The sequence below is a fragment of the Tasmannia lanceolata genome, unplaced genomic scaffold (assembly GCF_043159265.1).
Source record: "Tasmannia lanceolata isolate RefF3 unplaced genomic scaffold, GAP_Taslan_0.1 ptg000013l, whole genome shotgun sequence".
In the NCBI taxonomy this organism is placed as follows: Eukaryota; Viridiplantae; Streptophyta; class Magnoliopsida; order Canellales; family Winteraceae; genus Tasmannia; species Tasmannia lanceolata.
The window spans coordinates 43,312,005-43,333,490 of record NW_027518690.1 but is presented as its reverse complement, the minus strand read 5'-3'; the positions used below and the strand labels follow the sequence as shown (position 1 = coordinate 43,333,490).

General features: G+C 37.7%; 1 pseudogene across 1 annotated transcript; it reads right to left on the bottom strand.

Moving 5' to 3' along the window:
• Window positions 1-1,339: 1,339 nt before the first annotated feature.
• Window positions 1,340-20,478, bottom strand: LOC143890175 (pre-mRNA-processing factor 39-1-like; annotated as a pseudogene). The gene is made up of 14 exons (XR_013255135.1): window positions 20,284-20,478; window positions 18,484-18,986; window positions 15,727-15,830; window positions 12,716-12,947; window positions 11,931-12,093; window positions 10,212-10,572; window positions 9,532-9,675; window positions 8,036-8,188; window positions 7,810-7,926; window positions 6,040-6,120; window positions 5,782-5,931; window positions 4,979-5,281; window positions 3,580-3,690; window positions 1,340-1,790 (listed from the first exon to the last, which is right to left on the bottom strand). The product of XR_013255135.1 is annotated as a pre-mRNA-processing factor 39-1-like (transcript).
• Between the last annotated feature and the right edge of the window lie 1,008 nt (window positions 20,479-21,486).

Sequence of the window (21,486 nt, the reverse complement as noted above, 5' to 3'; positions counted from 1 at the left end):
AGAGTTATGGTGAAAAAAGGGTAAAAATAGATGGTCTATACTCTAAAAGCATGGTAAATTTTCACAAATTTACTGACTTTGAATGATTTCCTGCTCGAGATGTGCAGATACATTTGATATCCAAGGAAATTGCCATTCCTTGATTAATATCGGATCATGCTTGGATTCTTCTTGGACTTATATGAATATCATGCTAGACCCAAGCTATTTTGGTTTTGAGAATATGCCGATGGAAATGCTGGGGCTGTTTGGATACGTGGGTTTTAGAATCCAGTTTTCAGTTTGTAAAGAGTGTAAAAGAGGGTTCATGATTGAGCTGATGTATGCTGTCCTGGCAGCGTTTCTTGGATTTTAAGTAAGAAACATAAGTTTTAGAAATCTCATGATGGGGGAGAGGTTTCTAAAACCTGGTCTTCTTACTTAAAATCCAAGAAACGCTGCCAGATCATGAACCCTCCTTTACACTGTTTTCAAACTAAAAACCTGGATTCTAAAATCCGCATATCCAAACGGCCCCTAAGTTCCTAGTAAATGTAAGGAATAGTGGAAAGATAGGATAGGGGTGCTTTGAAACAGCTTATGTGTTGGGGTTCCACGCGACAGCAAGAGATCCCGTATAAGCCCATATTTTTTAAAAAAGTATGGTACGGCCCACTCCATAGGATGATCATAAACAGGTTGTGCCCCAAAATTCATTTCCATGGGATGATTCTAACCCTCAGCTCTATAGAGGCACTCAACATTATGAAAACTTCTACAGATCGGAGGATTAGGATCATCCCATGGAAACAAATTCTGGGGCACAACCTTTTTACATTGCGGGCCAACAAATAGAGGGTTTGGATCATCCTATGGAGTAGGCTGTACCGTACTTTTTTAAAATAACACGTTTTATACGGCCATACATCATATAAAATCTCTGGAATAAAGTCACCCTAACTCGAATATTTATGAGATTGTGAATCTCTCGAGAGGAACTAACTGTTTCAGCATGCCTTTAGAGAGGCTAAAGGCCCTGTTTGTTTTGGATTCTGGAAATCGATTTTGAGTCAGCAGGAGCTATAAAATAAAATTCAATTGGAAAAACCATATAGGGTCAATCATAAGTAGGAACATGTAGCCTCTCCTGCTTTTGGGAGGTCTACAAACATAGAAACTTTAGAAAATGAAACAGCATTTAATCAAAGATAACTTATTCTCTACATTGCCTGAATTGCAAGGTCATGTGCAGTTGGCATCGTTTTTGACAAAAAATGAGTGAATTGTTTTACTTTTGGCCGATAACTTTGTTACTGGTCATGTTTGATAAAGAAATAAGAGAGAAATGGAATAGAAAATATTGACATCGTAGAGAGATGGAATAGATATTATAAATCTTTGGGTCTAAGAACAAAGGTATTCTAAGAACTGTAACATAGTCTTAAAACCAAGAGGAGGTTCAAATCCTACAAAGCGTGATTCTGTTCTTGTAATGTCAAATCACAATAAAATAACTTTATTAACTTGAACTACTCTGTAGAAATCAGAGATAAACTGTCTACCTAAGACTATCTCTTGGCCGGCAGAAAGAAATGTAATTCCAGCTATTCCAGGGTGGTATCTCACTGATGGCTCGGGATTAAAAAAAAAAAAAAAAAAGATGACTAGTTTCCAGGTCGCAAAATCCGCACCAATAATCTCTGCCATGCTTAATAGTAGCTGCTATGGTAAGCCTGAGGGGCTGGACCCAGTTGCTGCGAAGGAGACAAAGCTGGGGCCCAGTGAGGATAGCTTTGCCGTGGAAATGTTTCCTGACAATTACAATAATAGAAAAATTAGTAGCAATTAACTATGACCATTATGGATAATGATCCGGTAAATTAGCATGCAACAAATTATGATATGCACACTCATCGCCATAGTCTGCTTATAGAGCTATCTGGTGCGGGGTCCACCGGCTGATCAAGGTACAGACCAGCATGGGCTGCTGAAAATTACTTGGAAGGTGGTGATGACTTGAATACATACAAAAATTGTTTAGTGTGCATCTCTACACCTAAAACGAAAGACATCCATGATTCCTGGCAAGAACACTGGATATTTAAAGAAAACTGAATATTAAAAGCCATAACGTTTGACAACTTTAATTCACTCGGAAACAACCCACTAAACAGACAAAAAAGGGAGGTAGAATACAGATGGATCATCAGGAGTATAAATGATACACCATTATTCAATGTATAGTTAAGTGTTGTTATTGTTACAACATAGTGAGTCTTGTGAGACAAGGGGGGATAGGGTTATTTGGAGGCGGGCTTTCTATAGGAATCTTAAGGATGTCGGGTCCCTTAGGCTCTTCTTGATGGCTGGACCTTCTTTTTTCTTTTTTTTTGAAAGGTAACTTTCTTTATTTATAGAAAAAACCAGATTACAGAACTGAGCCCTTTAGGGGACAAGCTGTCCCCATATCCTTGTAGTAACCTTGGGTACAAGGGTAAGGTGTTATGGTGGATGGCCCCCTTTGCTGTTATTTGGTCCTTCAGGATTGAAAGAAATCAAAGGGGTTTTTTATGACAAGGAGGAACCTTCTCAGAAACTCTCTAGGGATGAATTTTGTAGCACAAGGACCCAAGACCTCATTAGATGTCGGAAGCGAATCATTGGTGCAAGATGGGGGGGTCTATAAGAAACTGTCAAGTTTGATGCCTCCCTCACTTGAAGTGATAAATCTTAATTTTGATGGCTGTTCTTTGGGTAACCCGGCCCGGAGGATATTGGTGGGGTACTTAGGAATGATCGTGTAAAGGTGCATCTGGGCAATTCTGGTCCAATCGGCACTGCAAACTCAAAACACAGCGGAGATCAACATTCTCCTTATGATAATGTATCTATTTAAAAAGGAGCTGACTCAACCTCTGGGTGGAAAGGGAATCAAAGAATGTCATAGGCTGGATCAACAGGGAAGGGGTAGCAGTCCTTCGCATTTTGGCAATTAGACAATGGAGATTAAAGAGCACTAGGGAGATGGATGTCACCAGTCTTCATGTTCTTAGAACGACCAATGACTTGGCAGGCTCTCTTGCAAAACAAGGGACCAGCTCTGATGTAATATATATCTCTCCTGATGTATCTTTCTTTTCATTGCAAATAAAACAGTCACCTCTTCAAAAAATAAAAAATATAGACATTGGATGACCCTCTATTCATAAGGATATTTCGGTAATTTACAATAAACTCAAGGTGGACCTTGAAAGAGCAAGGTATGTATCGCAATATCCTTTTAGGAATGGTGGACGTTTTGATAAGTTGTTTTTTCCCCATGAAAATAGCACAAATATGTTTCCTTGAAAATAAGATAAGTAGCTGGGCCCTTCTACTGTGTACTTATTTTTTAGACAGTAAGCATCACAAAAAGGCTGGATAAATATAACCAATGTTATTTAGCAAAAAAGTTGTGCTGGTTATTTCTTTTATGTTGTGCCAAGTATTTTCATTTTTTTGGATTCTTGTCAAAAGCTTCCCAGGTTCAAATAAAATTCTAGCTACTGATTGGTGAAGTAGCTCCTATGTAATAATATATTAAGATGGAAATAGGAATACCTGAGCAGGATATGCCGGAAGGTAAGCACCATAAGCAGCACTCTGTGGGGTTGATGTGGGTATCTGCGGCTGTGTATAGCTGCTGTAACCAGCATACCCATTATAGGCAGCCTGAAAATCAAGTGAAATGTAAGTACTGGGATCTATAAAAATGGAATAAATATCAAGTTGTTATCACAGTTGGTTCTATACTTTGCCATTGTTATCTCAATGAAGTCTTTCATTGACTATACATTACTCCTCTGACTAATTATAAATCCCAGGTGGAAAATTGGAAACGCGGACAAGTAAAACCCGACACCAATAATCACAAGCAAGAAAACCATATGAAAAAGGCAGACAATATCTTGTCGGTTATGGTTTATCTTTTCTTTTTCCATTAGCCTGTTCGGAGGTACAAAAATTAACAAATCACAAGTAAATATACTGGCAGGATTTTGACATAATATGGCGAAAACATAATACACCAACTTTTAAAATCGGACTGACACGACCTTTATGTTCTCAACTTCGCTTAGAACATTAAAAATTTAAAGATCACAGCCAAAACACCTGATACCACGAGTATACCCCTACTGTTCTCCTCAGACTGTTACTACCATGTTTGCACTGTCACGAAACTATTCTAATATTGGTCTTTGATTTTAAGTTTTCCCAAGTATAAGGAGTTAACAGGAATTAGGAATCGTAAACTTGGTATCACCAAATAACAACAGTATCATTACATTACAAAATGGTATAATGATTTCCTTCTTAAGACCGGTAGGTTAGCCATTTCAAAAATTGTCCTCCGCATGGTCAACATGTCAGTGACATGAGTTATCTACCTCCAACCATGTATCTAATACTTAAAAGAAAAGTATAGCATAAGCATTTGAAGTTTTGAACGCAGGTGGACTGAGAAAAAACTAATCAAGGAAAAAAAGTAAAAAGGTAAATTGATATATTTCATGGCTACCACCTTAACATATAAGTTGGGTATGCGCACCTGATGTGCGAGGTCTTTAAACATTGAAGTCTGGGATATCACCTTCATTGCACTCATCCCAGAAAATGAAGGTGCGGCTGAGGTAATGGGTTTTAGACCCATAAGTTTGATCCGTGGTGTACTTCTAGAAGGGGAAAGAAGCGATGGAAAAAAGTGCCTCCTCCATTCCAAGGAGAATTCAAGTACTTACTGAGTCATGATATGAATTCATAAAGTGCCTTCTCCGTACCAATGAGTTTTTGCATGTGGGCTACACTTCCTAGAAGAGATGCACACTAGTATGGAAATCTCTCTCAAGCTATTTTCATTGATAATATTACTGTTATCACTCAAAAAAAGCAGATGTGCACTTGTTGCTAAGGCTCTGTTTATTTCAAAAGAAAATGTTAAAAAGACAAATAGGTGTCATACCTGTTGAGAATAGACGGGATTCCACTGTTGTCCCTGTGTTTGTGGAACCTGCGTCCAGGCTTGAGGTTGTGGCCCATAACCTGCAGCCCACTGGTTCTGCACATTTGGATAGGCACCCATCACTGACTGAGCTGGTGAAGAGACGCCTGCATAAGAATTGGCCAGTTTTGCCTTGTCTGAAGCCAAATAATCTTCAGCATGAGGTTTTTTCGATTCTGATGTGCTCTTATGGTGTAAAAATAGCTTAGCATGCCGATTGTAGGCCTTCTTGATTGACTGTCTCTCTCCAAAGAAATCTAAAAACTGTAACGAAGGTGAAACAGTTCAGAACATCATCTGGAGAATAAAAAAAATACAAATAGCTAAAGTTTGACAAATCAAAAATGGTTATACTTCGAGTTTTGGGAGATTTTCCAAGATGACAATATTTTCTTTCGTTGGTCCAACATAGAAAAAAATAATAACTTTTTTGCCAATTCATTCCCTTCTACTAGTAGATGTTTTTTTTTTTTTGGAATGGTTACCAGTAGAGATGCTGAAAAAATGGATACAAAATTTTCCCATACATACCAGAGCTATAACATGTAGCACTAAAATTAACCAAATTCTACAATTAAATGTAAACGGTTTTCAACTTCCGATGATTAGTTCACAATTCCTCCTAAAGAAACCAAGGCAAGTTTGGTAATTCGAAAAGAGTGGGAAGCTGTTTGGTGATTTCAGGAAGTCCACACTATTGATTAATTATATAACAAAAGGAAAAGGATTATATTGGCTCTCCCAACATCACAACCAACCATTACCTCCAAAAATATGCTAGATAATTCTTCCCTGTCTGTGAGACTCGCTGTAATAGGGTCATCAGGGTTGGGTGCTATGAACCTCTCCACCAGTGAATCCAAGTAATCGATTTGCTTTGGAAATGGTTGAATTGATTCAAGATGGATAACAGCCTACACAAAGACAAACAAGTTCACAATGGTTCAATTCAAAATACATGGATGTTGAGAATTCCCTCAACTGAATTAAAAAATAATAGAGGGAATATGGAGAGAAGAAACCTCTACAAGTGGCTTTGAAAGTTGCACATGGGAAAGGGCTCCAGCTAAAATTTCTTTGGCTTTCTCTGTATTCCCAGCAACCTACAAGAGACCAACAAAATATAATATACCTGTAGTGGCATTTAGAATAAGAACAAATTCCACACTGATCCAGTAGATAAAACATCAGATGGGAGTAATTATAAGTCGTTCTCTCACCTTATTGTTAATTTGTTACGAACACCTTAAACAGCATACCCTCATGTTCTTTCTGGCTCAAACTTTGTTCTAGTTACGGTCATTATTATTTTGGAGGAATTTTATAGTCAGCTTTAACTGAGTTTAGGGGTAGGCCTAATTAAAGTTTTAAGCGGGGTCAATCAATCAATCCTGAGGATTACTTGTTTCTAAATTGGAGTTGGTGTTTTTCTTCTAATTTATTTTTTGAAAGATGACAAATTTCATTAATATTAGAAAAGCATTGGGGACCAGGATTCCCGTCTTGCGTTACAAAATATCAATAAGACTGGACCGTGCATACCGAGAACCATATGAACTAAACGTAACAAAACAAATTCACTACCTAAACATTAACCTTTTCCTTCACCATACCATTGCCGGTCTTACCAACGAAGCACATTACCAACACTCCCCAGCAGTGCTCAACTAAAGGGAACATTTTCCAAGCTCGTCCAGAAGGCTTTGAAGGTGGCTAAGCGGCAAGCCCATGGAAGCAGCATTCGGATTCCTTTCCAAGAAACCAGGGCTTTTTCGGATTTCAATTTCATCCTCCAGATAAGAGATACTAATCTCTCTCGAGACTTCCCATAGTCTCTTCCACTTACTCCTTTCCTCAACCAGGATTAAGTTAGAAAAGGGATGCTTGTGCAGGGGTGAATGGGTATCTTTCACATCGGCAGCCCCACAGAGATTGAAAAAAGTAAGAGGACGATCCCTAGCTTCCATTTTAAATGATTTCCACTGATTTTCTAGTAGTTTTCCAGAAATCTCCTGCTGGGTAGGGTTATTAATGGAGGCTATCTCTTCGTCATAAACCATCCTCCTTATCTCATGAAGGATTTTTTCCAGCGTCACAATCTCCATAATCAGTTTCCTTTTAGGCCCCCCTGGGCAAGAATGTGATTCCTGCTGTAAGGGATCTTGGTCTTCCCATCTGATGTTCCACTGATTTTTTCTTCTAACTGTAATTAGGACTTCTTAAGATTGTAAAGGGTTCATTAGCTTTTTTATTTTTTGAAAGTTAAACAAGTAAACCACATGATTGATTGATAGAGCTCGCTTAAAACTTTAATTACGCTTACCCTGTTTGTTAGCTTTTAAATAATTGAGATTAAAATAGGATGACGACTAGAATTAGTTGTTTGAAGAGTAGAGTGCCTTTTAATTATATTTGACAATAATTTGGAGTAACAACGGGGTTGTTGGTTGGCATTGCAATTCATTTGCATAATGAAGCTTTTCCATAAAATGGGAAACTGTTGAAACATCTCTCCAAGGAAATGCTAGAGGAGTCTTCTTAAAACTGTGCTAGCTACAACAACCTTGTAGAAGGTACAAGGCTTCAAACAATTAAATGAATTTTTTGTAGAAGCTACAATTCTTTAAAAAATTAAATGAAAACTTAAATCCAATCAAACTTCAAAGGTTCCAAACACCCAATTAAGGTTCGGATGATATCTAATTCAATAGCTTTAGATTCAAAGAGTAGTCCCATCAACTAGCTGCATTTTGTTAAGTAATTGAATATTAATTTGATTGCTGGCATCCTACCAAGTAGAGAAATCGTGAGTACTGAACAAACAGCATTGGCAGTATTTGAGAGTTATCTTTTTCTTGTTCTGCAGTGATGGCCTCTTCATATACAGAAAAAGCGGCTTGTGAGTTTCCCTGGAAAAATAACAGATAAAATTAGCTTAAAATTTGCAACAACCATTCAAAAAAAAATAAAAATTGCAACAGCCACCAGCAGAATCTCTAGAAGCTCGTATGATCTTACAAGTCGATATTCCATGTTTGCATGCTTTATTATGGCTTCCAGTACACCAGGTGAAAGTTCAGAATACACACGCTGAAATTTAGCACGGGCTCCTGGAATATCTCCACAATGTTCTCTGAATCTAGCAGCAAAAAGGTGAATCTCTGGCTGTCTCTGTTGAGAGCATTGAGACAACAGATAAGCTAAAAAGGCAGCATAAAATAAAAAAACAACTCCTAAAGGAAATAGTAATTCAACTTTAAAACAAAATAGAAGCATTCTTAATTACACACAATTCAAATGACATCAAGAGTCCACAACTCTCATCAGGGAGAAAAATTATTTAACAGCAAATAGGGTGTCCCAAAATTTTACTTGTTTTTAGATATTGAACACTTCATCAATAAGCATGAAATAAATATACAACAGTTAATGCTAAGAATAGAGATTGGCCAATACATAGCTCGTTTATCTACACCTTCCTTAGCTAGAGTATATGCTAGTCTTTGGGTTCTAGCCAAATAAACCCATTATCTTATTTGCTAAATCCCATATTAGCAAAATAGTGGCTACCATCCTGCAAGGACCTACAGTACTCTCCAATGATCATTCACTTACATCCAAAGGATCACCATTCTCGTATCAAAGATGGGAGATTTCCCTAAATTGTACAAGTGATTCATATGATTCACAGGCAAATCATTTGAATTTGACTATATACGTGCAAAAACAACGTTTTCTGCTCTTATCTCTTTGTAAGCCCTTTTTCTGTCAAATCATTTGATTTTGACTATTGACATGCAAATAGTAATGTTTTCCAATCTTTTTCTTTTTCATTTTTTAAATATTTTTTTAGCAATTAAGAAGCTGCCGAATGTATTCCAGACCCTTTGATCTGCATTTGCCTAGGTAAAAAACTAATAAGAAAAAGTTTGGATCAAGAACATCAAGGAGCCGAATCCTCTACAGTGTCAATGCTAAAAGAGAATCCTCTAGAGTCTGTCAATGCTGAAAGCTAACCACTCTCACACATGGCATTCATCTCCCAATGAATGAAGGAAATAAGTACCATAGGAAATCAATAAGCCAAAAGCAATAGGTAATGTCTCCACAGTATCTGAAAGAAAATGGAAGACACCTTAGTTTTTTATGTTTGATTTCCTTCTTTTTTTTTTTTTTGGTTTCCTTGATTGGTAATTTTCTGAATTTTTGTTTGGTTTCCAATCAAACAATACATGAGAAGAATACAAGTGTTCAGTTTCCTTAATATGTAGTAAGCAAAAGTTAACATACAATATGTATCTTATCACTTTTTCTCTTGCTTTGCAGAATTTGTTTCTGCCACTAGTTCCACCGCCATCATTAAATTACTCAGTCCAAAAAATCACTTGCTTCATTAAGAATAAGTAAGAAATCATATGGTACCGGAAAACATGTATGGCATTTTACATATTGTTACCATGCATGCAACTGTCAGGATAAGTTTAAATAAGTACCAAAAATTAAGTATGCAATACCTTCACAAAGACTAGGGTAGCACGGGCAAGAGCATTATTTGCGAGCTCCATACTTCCACTGGCTTCCATGCATAGTACATAACGGATCCAGTAGTCAGGATAATTCGCACAAGCTATTCGGCATCTTTCATATAACTTGACAACCTGAAATGGTACACAACTTATAAATCCTGATCCATGGTGGAGTGCAAGTATATATTATAAATCAAGCAACAAAGAGATATGCACAAGGAATACTTAGTTGGCCCATCAGGAAGGCCCCTCAACACGGAGGAAGGGACCCTCCTTGCCTGACAGACAGATGGTTACGTAGATAATAAGATACCTGCACGTATGAGACCGGGATTTGAAAAAAAATCATACAGTTACCATCCAACGCATATTATGAAGCTTGAATGTCTACTGACAAATAAGGGATTGAAGTACCTAGCCTCCCGGAAACCAAACCATAAGCCCATGCTCTAGCCTCAGTTCAATTTCTCGTTTTAAAATGTTGCTTCATCCAACACTTATACAATAAAACATATAATGCAGCCAAATATGACTCAACTGTAAGTTCGTAGCCATTACAAATTTACAACGAGTGTATATAGTTAACAAGTAGGATAACTAAACCCATCAAAGAACTGAACCGGGTTATTGCCAGAACACTTGAAATGAGGTCAATAGAGGAGTAGTACCTTGTTAAAGTTGTCTCCTCTTTCAAGAAAATCCATATAGTTAGACCAATTGTCGAGCTCTGCGTCATCAAGGGGGCTTACATGGAAGAATGGTCTCCTATAGCTGTTTCATAATCAAGGATCTTAGAATCAAACTCCTTAGCTTTCTTATACATTTCTTCCCTTATGGCGACATACTTCTCCAACTCCTCTGCTTCTGTTAAGCCTGCACTTACGGGTTTAGTAAGATGTTTCCACACCATCGGGATGGACCCCGCCCTCGGCTCCTTGGCCACTAGTCTCCAGACTTGCAGTTACCATGGCAGCTTCCTCAGCACTCCGTATTTCAGATAAAGGCCAACTTCTGGCCAACTCCTTGAAGCTGTGAAGCAACAACACCAAGATGGTAACAAGAAGGGTGATACATTGACAGTATAACATGCTTACTGTTCCGAAAAATTGCACAACATAACATGATAGGTGGAGCTCATAGGGATGGAGTGAAAAAACAAAAATATGCCATGTACTTTCTTTTAGAGCTCGCAAAGAACAAAAATTCAATATTGATTCATAATTAAGATACTTTACAGAATTTACAAAATCAGACATGATTGCACAGAATCAGTTAAAAATAGCTTGATGACAAACACACTACTCTCTTTTTCTGCTGAGAATTTAAAGATTATGAAAATTAAAAAGTTCTGACCTTGATGTGTTAAATGAAAACAGTTTTGATTGATTCTTAGTTAAGATACTGTACAGTACCAACAAAATTAGACATAATTGCACAGAATCACATAAAATTAGTTTGATACCAAGCACAACATCGTATCTTTTTCCACTGAGAGTTTAAAAGAATATAAAAATTAAACAGTTTTGACCTTTATCATAACTTAAAACAAATTAAGGATTCCACAAAGTTAAGGAAGATGACCAAAAAGATTTTTTTTTTTTTTTTGGAATGGCATGATCAAAACGCATTTTAGCACTAGGTACTCGAGAAGAACAAACTGCACAAGAATTCTAAAGGCAGCTTTCTAGAGCAAAGTCCCTACATGTAACAAACTCCTTAAAGTAACTCAGAAAGTCAAGAGATGTTACATGGCATAATGAAAAGGGCGGCACAGTGCACGAGGCTCCCGCCATTGCGGGGTCTGGGGAGGGCTAGATGTACGCAGCCTTACCCCTACTTTGCAGAGAGGCTGTTTCCGTGACTCGAACCCGTGACCACCAGGTCACAATGGAGCAACCTTACCGTTGCGGCAAGGCTCGCCCTCTTTACATGGAATAATGGGATGTGTTACTTATTTATTTATTTATTTGAATAGTGAGATGTGTTACTTACGTAGAGGAGAATAAACACATCCAGTAGTAAACCAAAATATCTACAATAATAGTACCACTGTCCATGGCACAGGTTCCTTGATCCCATTCAACACTCATCAGTTCTTAATTTGGAAGCTTATAACTAATAGAACACATCACTCATATGTTGTTTCTATCGTATAATTTCCACAACTTACACTGGTTAAGTTCACTTACTACTGTGATACCAAGCAAAGCAAGATTCAGAAAGAAAAAAATGCAAATCAACTCAACTATCAATTATCCTTTCAAATGTAAACCTGGCCATCATGTTGACAGTCAGACATAAACCAATATGTGTGAATAAAGAACATAAATATCACATGCATTTTAAAGGGAAAATCAAACACACAAAGTGCTGAGGTGAGGAATTGCCTGTTAAAATAGAGATCAAGTTGTTGAATAGGGTTTTCTAATATCCTTGTGTAAATCATAGCCAGGTGGCTCCACTCCTGCTGTGAGTATTCATATTTATTTATTCCAGAGGGGATATGATAAGTAATCTGTTCCAACATATACTAATCCTCGTTCAAACAGCCTGAAACACCATGAAAATAAGTAATATGATTATAGAAAAGGTATAAATATCAAGTTTACCATCGTGAAGCCATCCATAAAAGGTATAAAGTAGACTTTAATGTTGCAAGACACTACCAAAGTTGGACACAAATACACTGCATTTACCTTCCTGAAAAAACCCATACTATGTCCGTGAATTGGAGCAGAGCATACAGGCCATCTTAGACTTTAACTGAATGTGATCTTCCAAGCAGCATTTTGTACATTGATGCACCCAGATAGCCTCGAGAGTTCGAAAGTTAAAGGAAGCAGTAATTGTGTAGAACAACATGACTACTAGACAGGCATTTTGGAAAAGAAAGGGCAGGGTTACAATGAGGCCATAACAATGAAATTAAATCCTAAAAGAAAATTGAAATAAGGGTTTGCACTTCGGAAAATAGCATTTCTAAAGTGCATTCCCAGCAAACCTTTCCACCATACATGTGATGTATCACTGTTGCAGGCATACCGAAATAAGGTTAGAAAGCAACACAAATTGCAACCATATTTCCATCATAATGAGAAAGCCAATCAAGAAAGGCTTCAACCTGTGACATTATATTGAAAGGAGAAAAGAAAAATAAGTGAATAGTTATTACCTGCGAATGGTGTATCAGAATCTCCATATGTTGATATTGCAAACACACAATAGTACAACCAAATATCAACAGAATAAGTCACAGCTTGAACTGCTCGCTCATACACCTCCACAACTTTGTCAACAGAGCCTAAAAGTGCTTCATGATCTGCATAACTCTTCCAGTAACAATAGCATAAGGGGAATTCTGCCAGAAATGCATCATAGACTCTTCGGATTTTAAATATACTATCCTGGAAAAAGAAAAATTAGGTAGGTTACTTTCAATGGAGAAATTTTCAGTACTGCAAGATAATCCTCAGATAAATCAAATAACAATTCTCATAGTGTAAATAAGAAGTTTTTTAAAAAAAAAATATTGGTAACAGATTCATTAGAAAACAAGAAACAGAGAAACAGAATAGCTACAGGAGGGGCAGGCATTGCCCCTCACATGTAGATTCCTTTAACACTCTTTTGCCAAAACGTCAGCTCTATCATTCTCCTCTATCAATGTGATTAAAATAACAACCTCTGTCTCCGCATATACTATGAATTTCTCTAATAATGCAACCCAAGCGCCACAGGCCACAACTTGCTCTCAAACCCCAACTAATGCTATTTTGAGAGTCCCCTCAAACTGAAGCATCTCATTAAGCCTAGAAGCAAAGATTTTCAGACCAGCAAGGAGACCAGTGATACCTTTGGGGACTGAAAATTCAAAATTCCCACAGGGTATCATCATTGCACTTCCTGAAACGCCACCAATTCCAGCAAGTCTTGCATTGCCAAGCGAACGCCCATCAAAATTTAATCTGATGGCGTCGGTTGGCAGGGGGTTCCAGGCTGCAGACCTCTTTCTTTTAGCCATGCGAACAACGAGAACTGCCATTTTTTGTAAAAGTCCAAATTGGAGATGAATAAGAAGTCAAGCTTTCCAGACGTCCAAGTCGCAAGAAGATGATAACCTACCATCAGATTCTGTCGCAAGAAAAGCAAGTCTTGCCAAAGGTCCATTCATTTATTTTTCCACAAACCACTAGGCACAGCACCACTGACCACAGAAAATATTCCCTTTTAATGAGAAGGGGTCCCCACCAGCTCTGGAATAGCCCATTCAACGTTCAAGGGAAGACCCATTGTACACCAACCCAGTGTGGTACCAATTCCACACGGGCGAGGCAAGATTGCAATGCAAAAATAAGTGGTCAGAAGACTATTAACTATGACGGGAAAGGATGCATTGATCATCAAAACAGCGCAGAACCAATTTCCAGACACGCAAGGCAAGATTGCAATGCCTAATTGTGACTTCAAAGCATACACATGCTCACCAACGTGAAGCCTTCAGAGTTCAGACTTAGCAAAGCCAAGGTGTTTATCCTGATAAGGATAAAAATCCAACAAAAGCATTGAACTCTAAAGAGGACAGCAGACTTCCACATCCTTCACCAGAAGGATTCTTGCGTTCCAACATCCAAGAGATGAGAAGAAAGAATGGACACAAGACACCCCTAGGTCCTGCCACCATGCCCAATGATCATCACCTTCTAAAGAAGGGAAAGCATCCTCTAGAATCTGAAACAAACAGAGGAGACTCAAAAACTCATCCTATTTAAGTTTTATTAGGACTTTATTTAGCCTAGATGTGAGGGATTCCACTTTCTTAAACCAAACAATGCTTGTTCCAAACAATACTCTAACCTGAACTCAACCAAGGTAAAAGGGAGTCAAGCCGGTGTGTCAATGATTGACGTGGTCAAATTGTTATTAATTCGGGTGATCCAAATGAGTTTTGAATGACTTGGCAGGGTAAATCTCGGATAAGGATGAGGGCTTGGCCAAAGTAAAAAAGAGTAGATGACTCGCATGATATCCTCGAAGTTTTAAACAGTGGTTCCAAATGCACAATGGAAAAAGAATGAATAGAACTAAACAATTTAACAATTTAAATTGTAAGTGGGTTAAGTAATGCAGTCCAAACCATAGAAGTCAACAAGGTTCACAACTTAACAAGGAGGATGAGTTTTTCATCATTTACCATACTAAAAAAGAGACATAATAAGAAAGGACAAAAGAAATGGCAGAAAAGAAAATCAACATAGAGGATGTCATATTTGGTAAATGAAAGATTGATGGTCAATAAAATTTAACCACATGTCGGAAGCCCCAATGAGAAGTTATAAGAGTTGCATTTTCCAAAGTTTGACTACACTGGAATCATGTGTTACTTTTCCCCATGCATTGTAGTGTGTTTCTAGGTTGAATCCATTTAATATTTCAATTCTCCATGCCTAGCTAGGTCGCATTCCTTCATTTTTTATATATTTTTTTAAGTTTTGTTACTTGTCCCAATTCTTTAATGCATGCAATGCACCTTTGAAGTAGATGACATTTTATACCTGTAAGCTTTGAAGCTTGTACTATGACAGAATATAAAGCGAGCATCCAAACTACCTTCCATTCGAATTTTGGGTATTGTTAAAAGTTGCTTCATCTTTAACATTTTGATTCTCTTAATCTCCTTCTTCTTTGGTATTTTTTACCTAAGTTCTGGTCATTCGTATTTGGATACCTTTGGATTTAAGTATTTAACTAAGAAAAACTAATTGATTCTCTTTATCTCTTTCACCTCCTTATTAGGTATTTTTTACCCAAGTTACAGTTATTCATATTTGGATAGCTTTGGATTTGTGTCATTAAGTTTGCATTCACATGAAAAATAGTAATTAAGAAAGCAATGAACTTGCCATTCAAAAAGAAGAAGAAGAAGAAGAAGAAAGAAATCAATGAACTTACTATTCAAAAAAAAAAGGAAAAGAAAAGGAAAAAGAAATCAAATAAATTCACACCAATGTAACAACAAGGGCAGAGTAGAGTAAGTGATTTAATAGATCACCATGCTTGCTACATGGCGGAGTAAGTGATCTAATAAATCACCAAGAACAAGCATGGTTCATATGCAGAAATACAAACCAAAACAAATCAACACTGGCCAGGATCAACCATCTCCAGATTGAAGCGAAAAGATACCTCTGCCAGCTTCTCTGTCTCTTGAATAAGGGATGTCCAAGCATTGAAATCTAAGCTATTAGCCCTAACTATACTCCATAATCGGCCTTCTTCATTGGAAATTGCTGAGAAAAAAGATAACAAAATGTCATTCAAAGAAGACGTAGACGGTCTTGAATCTATACAAGCCCCCAAAAAGCAGATAGTTGATGGTCCACTGACACAGAAAATCATTGCCATTAGAAAAATGTAAACAATCCAAAAATTAAAATGTGTTTGATGGAAAAAAAATGTTCACCAAGACATTGTAAACTGGCAATTAATCACACATACCTAGAAGAAAATTTTCAAACCGCAAAATGGAGCAGATAGCTGATGGTCCAGTAACATGGAAAATATTTAACATTAGCAAAATGTAAACATTCCAAAATTAAAATGTTTAGGTTAGGAAAAAACCAAAATATGTTCACCAAGACGTTGTAAACCAGCAATTTATCACACTCACCAAGAAGAAAAATAATTCCAGCAAGAAAATAGACCATAATAACCTTTTACTCTTTTAGAGACAAAAGTAACAAGTAAATCCCACAAAAAAAAAAGAATAACAGATTATTTCCTTTAAAAAAAAAACGTGTATGAACTAATGATAAGGTGATCTTAAGTGACCTGTTCCAGCATGGCCCCTACAAAGGACTTCTAGTCTTTTCAGATTGCAAGTTCACACACAAATTGCACCCCAAGTCCAATTGAATTGGGACACCAATTAAGACCTTTTAAAAATCCCAAACTACCCTGCCATTCAAAAAAAAAAAAAATGCCAAACTCCCCATAAAACTAAGAAATATCTGTATATCATAGATTCAAATACCTAAAGGGTGCATTTGCATTGTCGGAATCAAGAATCGGAATCCACGTCCCATCCCATTCTCTCTGTAAACGGTATGAGATGTCTGATTCTAGTGTTTGGGTAAGAAACAAGGAAATCAAATGGAAATGATTATAACAAGAGAGAGAAAACAAAGAAAAGGGTAAAATGAGAAAACTGTATTGCTTTCAACCTTGGGCATCTCAATAATCTGTGTTGTCTTCAAACTTGGGAAATCCCACGAAGAAAATGAACTTAGCATTCCATTTATAAATCTGAAATCCTAACTCAAAAAAATCATAAACCCTAACTAAAAAATCTAAAACCCTAACCCAGAAATGCAGTTTAATAGAGGGGCGAGAGAGAGAGAGAGAGAGAGAGAGAGAGAGATTTCAGAGAGAGAGGGGGGGTCTCCAAATACCACCTCTTTGGTGGGTAAAGGGTTCCACCCAAAATTCCTCCCCGTTTCTGTCGAAAAGTTGCCTTTCCAGTATTTAAATCCCAAATGCCAGACATCAGGGAAGCAGAATCAATACTGATTCCTGATTCCTGATTCCAGATTCCAGCAATCCAAAAGCGCCGCAGGTGTATTTCTAAAAGGGTGTTCAACCCATAAGGACTCACTTGTCCAATATTTGCCTGGGGTTACCCATCAAAACCAACCAGCAGTATTACCACTCTAGAAAGCTCTTGAAGTCACATTCAAACTTGAAGGCTGACAGACTGCAACTGAGTTTTTTTTTTTAAAAGATCCAGAATTTCTCAGTAAGAAATCTGCAATAAAATAAAAGGAGAACAAAGCAGCCACAACCACAACCCAGGGACCTAGATCATCGGCAAGGAACCCTCCTCCATCAGAAGATATAGTAACGTTTTGAGGAAATGTACGCAATATCTATAAGTAGTAATGTGACACAAGACCACAAAATTTTGACAAAGTAAATATCGAATTAATCTTAAAACTTCACTCAAAGTAAATACACAAAACAAACCAAATGCTGCTAAACAAGTAACCCAGCCAGAGCCAAGAAATTTGATGTTACAATAAATAATAGAAAAGAGATACCCTTGTAAGACGTAAATAATTGCCAGAGCTTCCTGGAAAAAATGTAATCATCAATTTCCTGTTTTTTTTTTTTTAAATAGTGATTGCATTAAAAAGAACCGAGATGGTACAATAATTACAGAGAAGAAAAGGGAAAAAACAGAAGAAAAACAAATACAATTATGGTGGGAGATGATTGAACCACTCCAAGCTAGATCTGCTAGCCCCAGATTTGGCGAGAGAGTCAGCTTCACCATTAGCCGATCTCCTAACATGCACATAAGATGCAGAAGAACCCGAACCATAATCAGAGATTTCCTCAATAAAACTGAGAAATCTCGAAGGATAGGGGGCAAAACCGGACAGCCACTGTACTACATTTGAAGAATCTCCTTCCACTATCACCTTGTTCAAATAACTTTCATCTAGATGCAAGATACCCGAATAGGCCGCTCTTATTTCCGCCTCATTTGAATCACTAATACCATTAGGACCCAAGAACGCCCTAATCACCTCTCCTTTCTCATTCCTACGAAGACCTTCAATTCCTGCCGCACTTGGATTTCCAAAACAAGCACCATCAAAGTTTAATTTTAGGAATCCAATTGGAGGCCGATCCCATTTTGGAGTGACTTTCCTTCTCATTGTCGCCTCATTACAAATGATTTGCCACCCTTCCCACAGATCATAGGCTGACAGCCTGACACTGATCTGAATTGAGGGGAGCTCCTTTAAACCCATTCAACGAAGAGAATGTCTTTAACTACGAGTGTTGTCAAGTCAATAAGAAATATTTTGAAATATAGGTTTTTCATGACAAAATGATGTATCTCTTATTTAGAGACAGACATTGGAGAGAAAGAAATACCAGATCCTTCGTCAAACTGTTGCTCAAAAATGGTTCCATCAGACTCATTTGAAACATTTCCATTCTCAGCATGTCCTGTCAGTGTGAAATTTGCCACTTCACTGGTACCATTGCCATGCATAGAATCATATCCAACAGCTTGGGTTGGTTCAACTGCCGTGCTTTCTTGACCAACAGGATTCTCACTAGCATCAATCCCCCCAACAGCTTCTTGCACGACCAAATTTGATTCTGTATTGTATGCATTTCCATCACCTATAACAGAACCATCTGGAAAGGCATAAACTGCACTTGTAGGAAACTAGGAATGGTGGGAGTAGAATCACCAGTAGTGTAAGTACAATCATCAGAAATAGAAGTTGGATTGACCACAGGGTAGTCTGTGGAAGCATAGCCTGTAGCTGTAGGTGGAAACTCCATGACTGCTAATGTTTGGGCAATCACAGGTTCGCTATCTGCCATTCTAATTGTCAAAGAGAACGTGTGCCTTGAGGAGTTATAAGCTGCAAATTAATAATAGATTAGTTTTCAGGTAATGGTGGCCCGTATATTGAGAGACAATTATGTAGACTAGAAAAAAGAACGAACAACAGGGACATTCAAATATATATGGGAATTGCTAGCGTCCATCGCAAAAGCGGCTGGTCTGTCGCACACCAGACTAGCCACCTCATGAATGAAGATGACAGCTTTTGTCTCCATTCACGAGTTGGCTGGTCTGAGATGCGACAGACCAGCCGCGAAAAGCCTTTTGCGATGGACCCTAGCAAATCCCAATATATGTGTGTGTGTGTGTGTGGATTCATATTATATGGTCGACAGACCAAATAGCTTATCTGGTCCGTCGACAAGAAACATGGATGGGCCCACGTTGTTTGGGTGATCCAAACCATTCATTTGATGGTCCTTGACATAGATCGGGTGTGCCCAAAAAACTATCTCCATAGGATCATCCTAACCCTTCGATTTTATGGAGGTTTAAAACCAACTTTTACCAAAGGAGTGGCAAACGAACAAATCATAAAATTTGGTGTTGAGTGTCAATCTTGAAACTTCTCGGTGACTGATGCTTATACGACAAAGAGAATTAAAGAAAAAGCAATTTTTAAAACTGCAAGAATATTACTTGTTTATGGAAAAGATAGATAGAGCGCCAATAGTGAAATATATTCCATTATTTAATCTTGATCATATACACAAAATAGATTACTTGACAAAAAAAAAACACATTGGCAATGAAGAAACCACAATACTGCTTCTCAACTGATTAAATTTTTTTTCTCACAAAAAACTGACATGAGCACACCCCAAAAGGCCACATCAGCAACCAAACAAAGTATTCAAATACTCGGGATTCCAAAGCCAATGTTTTAAAAGCTCAAACTCAAACAAGAACCTGGACAAGGTAAAACCCAGTAAACTTGTTGGGGCAATGAGATCAATTTGTTGAAACCAACCTTTAGACGTACAAATATAAATAGTGCAGAAGAATATAGACGAGAAAAATATGATCTACTGCGTCTGAAACAGCATGAAAGTTCGTGAACACAAAACCCTAAACCCATCCAGGCCACAGATATCACAGAAAATAAGAACAGATTCAAAGGGTAACAGAGAAAAAGGAAATTCCAATTCCTAGATGTTAGCAATTTAGCCAAACCCAATGGGAATAAGAAGACAAAACGCTTTATGAATCAGAGTAAAACTCCAATAAAAATCCTTAAAATGAAAAACCAAGATAGATAGAACCCTAAATTTCATGGTAGAACCTAGGGTTTCGAAACAAAGGATTATACTTACTTGGTGAGATAGAGAGAATATGCGATGTGATGAAGAAGACAGGAGAAGATCGAAAGCTTCTCAAATTGAAGGTTTTCCTCTTAAATTGGAAACTGAGAAGTGAGAACGAAACCTTGGACGTAGGCATCCCCCGTACGCCCAGGGATTTGCCAAACTTTTTTGGGGAATTTTTTCCCTGAAAATGTTTTTTTCCAGTGTTTGTTTGACTCATTTTTCATGTATTTTTTAAATCAAAATTTTTCTTCACTTCTATGGAAAAAAAAAAGGGAAATGATATCACCACTACCATATTTTGATGATCGCACTCCTCACGTTATTAAAATGTACGGTATGGCCCTCACCATATGATGATCCAAACCGTCAATTACATGGGCCACATCCTAAATAGGTTGTGCCCCAAAAATCATCTCAATTGGTTGATCCTAACCCTCCGATCTATAGAGGGTTCCTCTATAGATCTAGATCAGAGGGTTGATTTCTATGGAAATGATTTTGGGGCACAGCCTATTGAGGTTGTGGCCCATCTTATGGACACTGGTGGATCATCCTATGGTGCGGGCTGTACCGTATTTTTAATAAAGTGAGGAGTGCGATCATAAAAAACGGTAGTGGTGATATCATTGCCCTAAAAAAACATGGGACTTTTTTAACCAAGTAAGCTGGGACCAAATGGGCTATGTCAGGGTTGAGATACAAAGCCTCGAGCATTGAGCTGCAGGTCCACCTCGGAAAAATGGTAAAATGGAAAACTAAAAATACTTAGGGGCCGTTTGGATATGCGGATTTTAGAATCTGGGATTTTTTTCAAAATTGTAGCCCAGATACGAGAGAAGAAGCGGACCCGCCATCGTTTTTGACTTCTTGCCCTTCTTTCTGCTAGCGAGAGAGCAGCAGATCCTCTCATATTTCTAGGTTTTATAAATCTTAGGATGCGGGAGATTTTTTAAAACTTGAATTTCTCACTTAAAATCCAAGAAAAACTATTAGGACATCATACAACAGCTTGATCACGAACCCTCTTTTACAGTGTTTTCAAACTAAAACCTGGATTATAAAATCCACGTATCCAAATGATCAAGCTGTTGTATGCTATCCTAATAGCGTTTCTTGGAAATCACTCCCACATCCTATGATTTCTAAAACCTGGAAACATGAGAGGATCTCCTATTCTCAAGAAATCAGGAAACAACGGCTGGTCCGCTT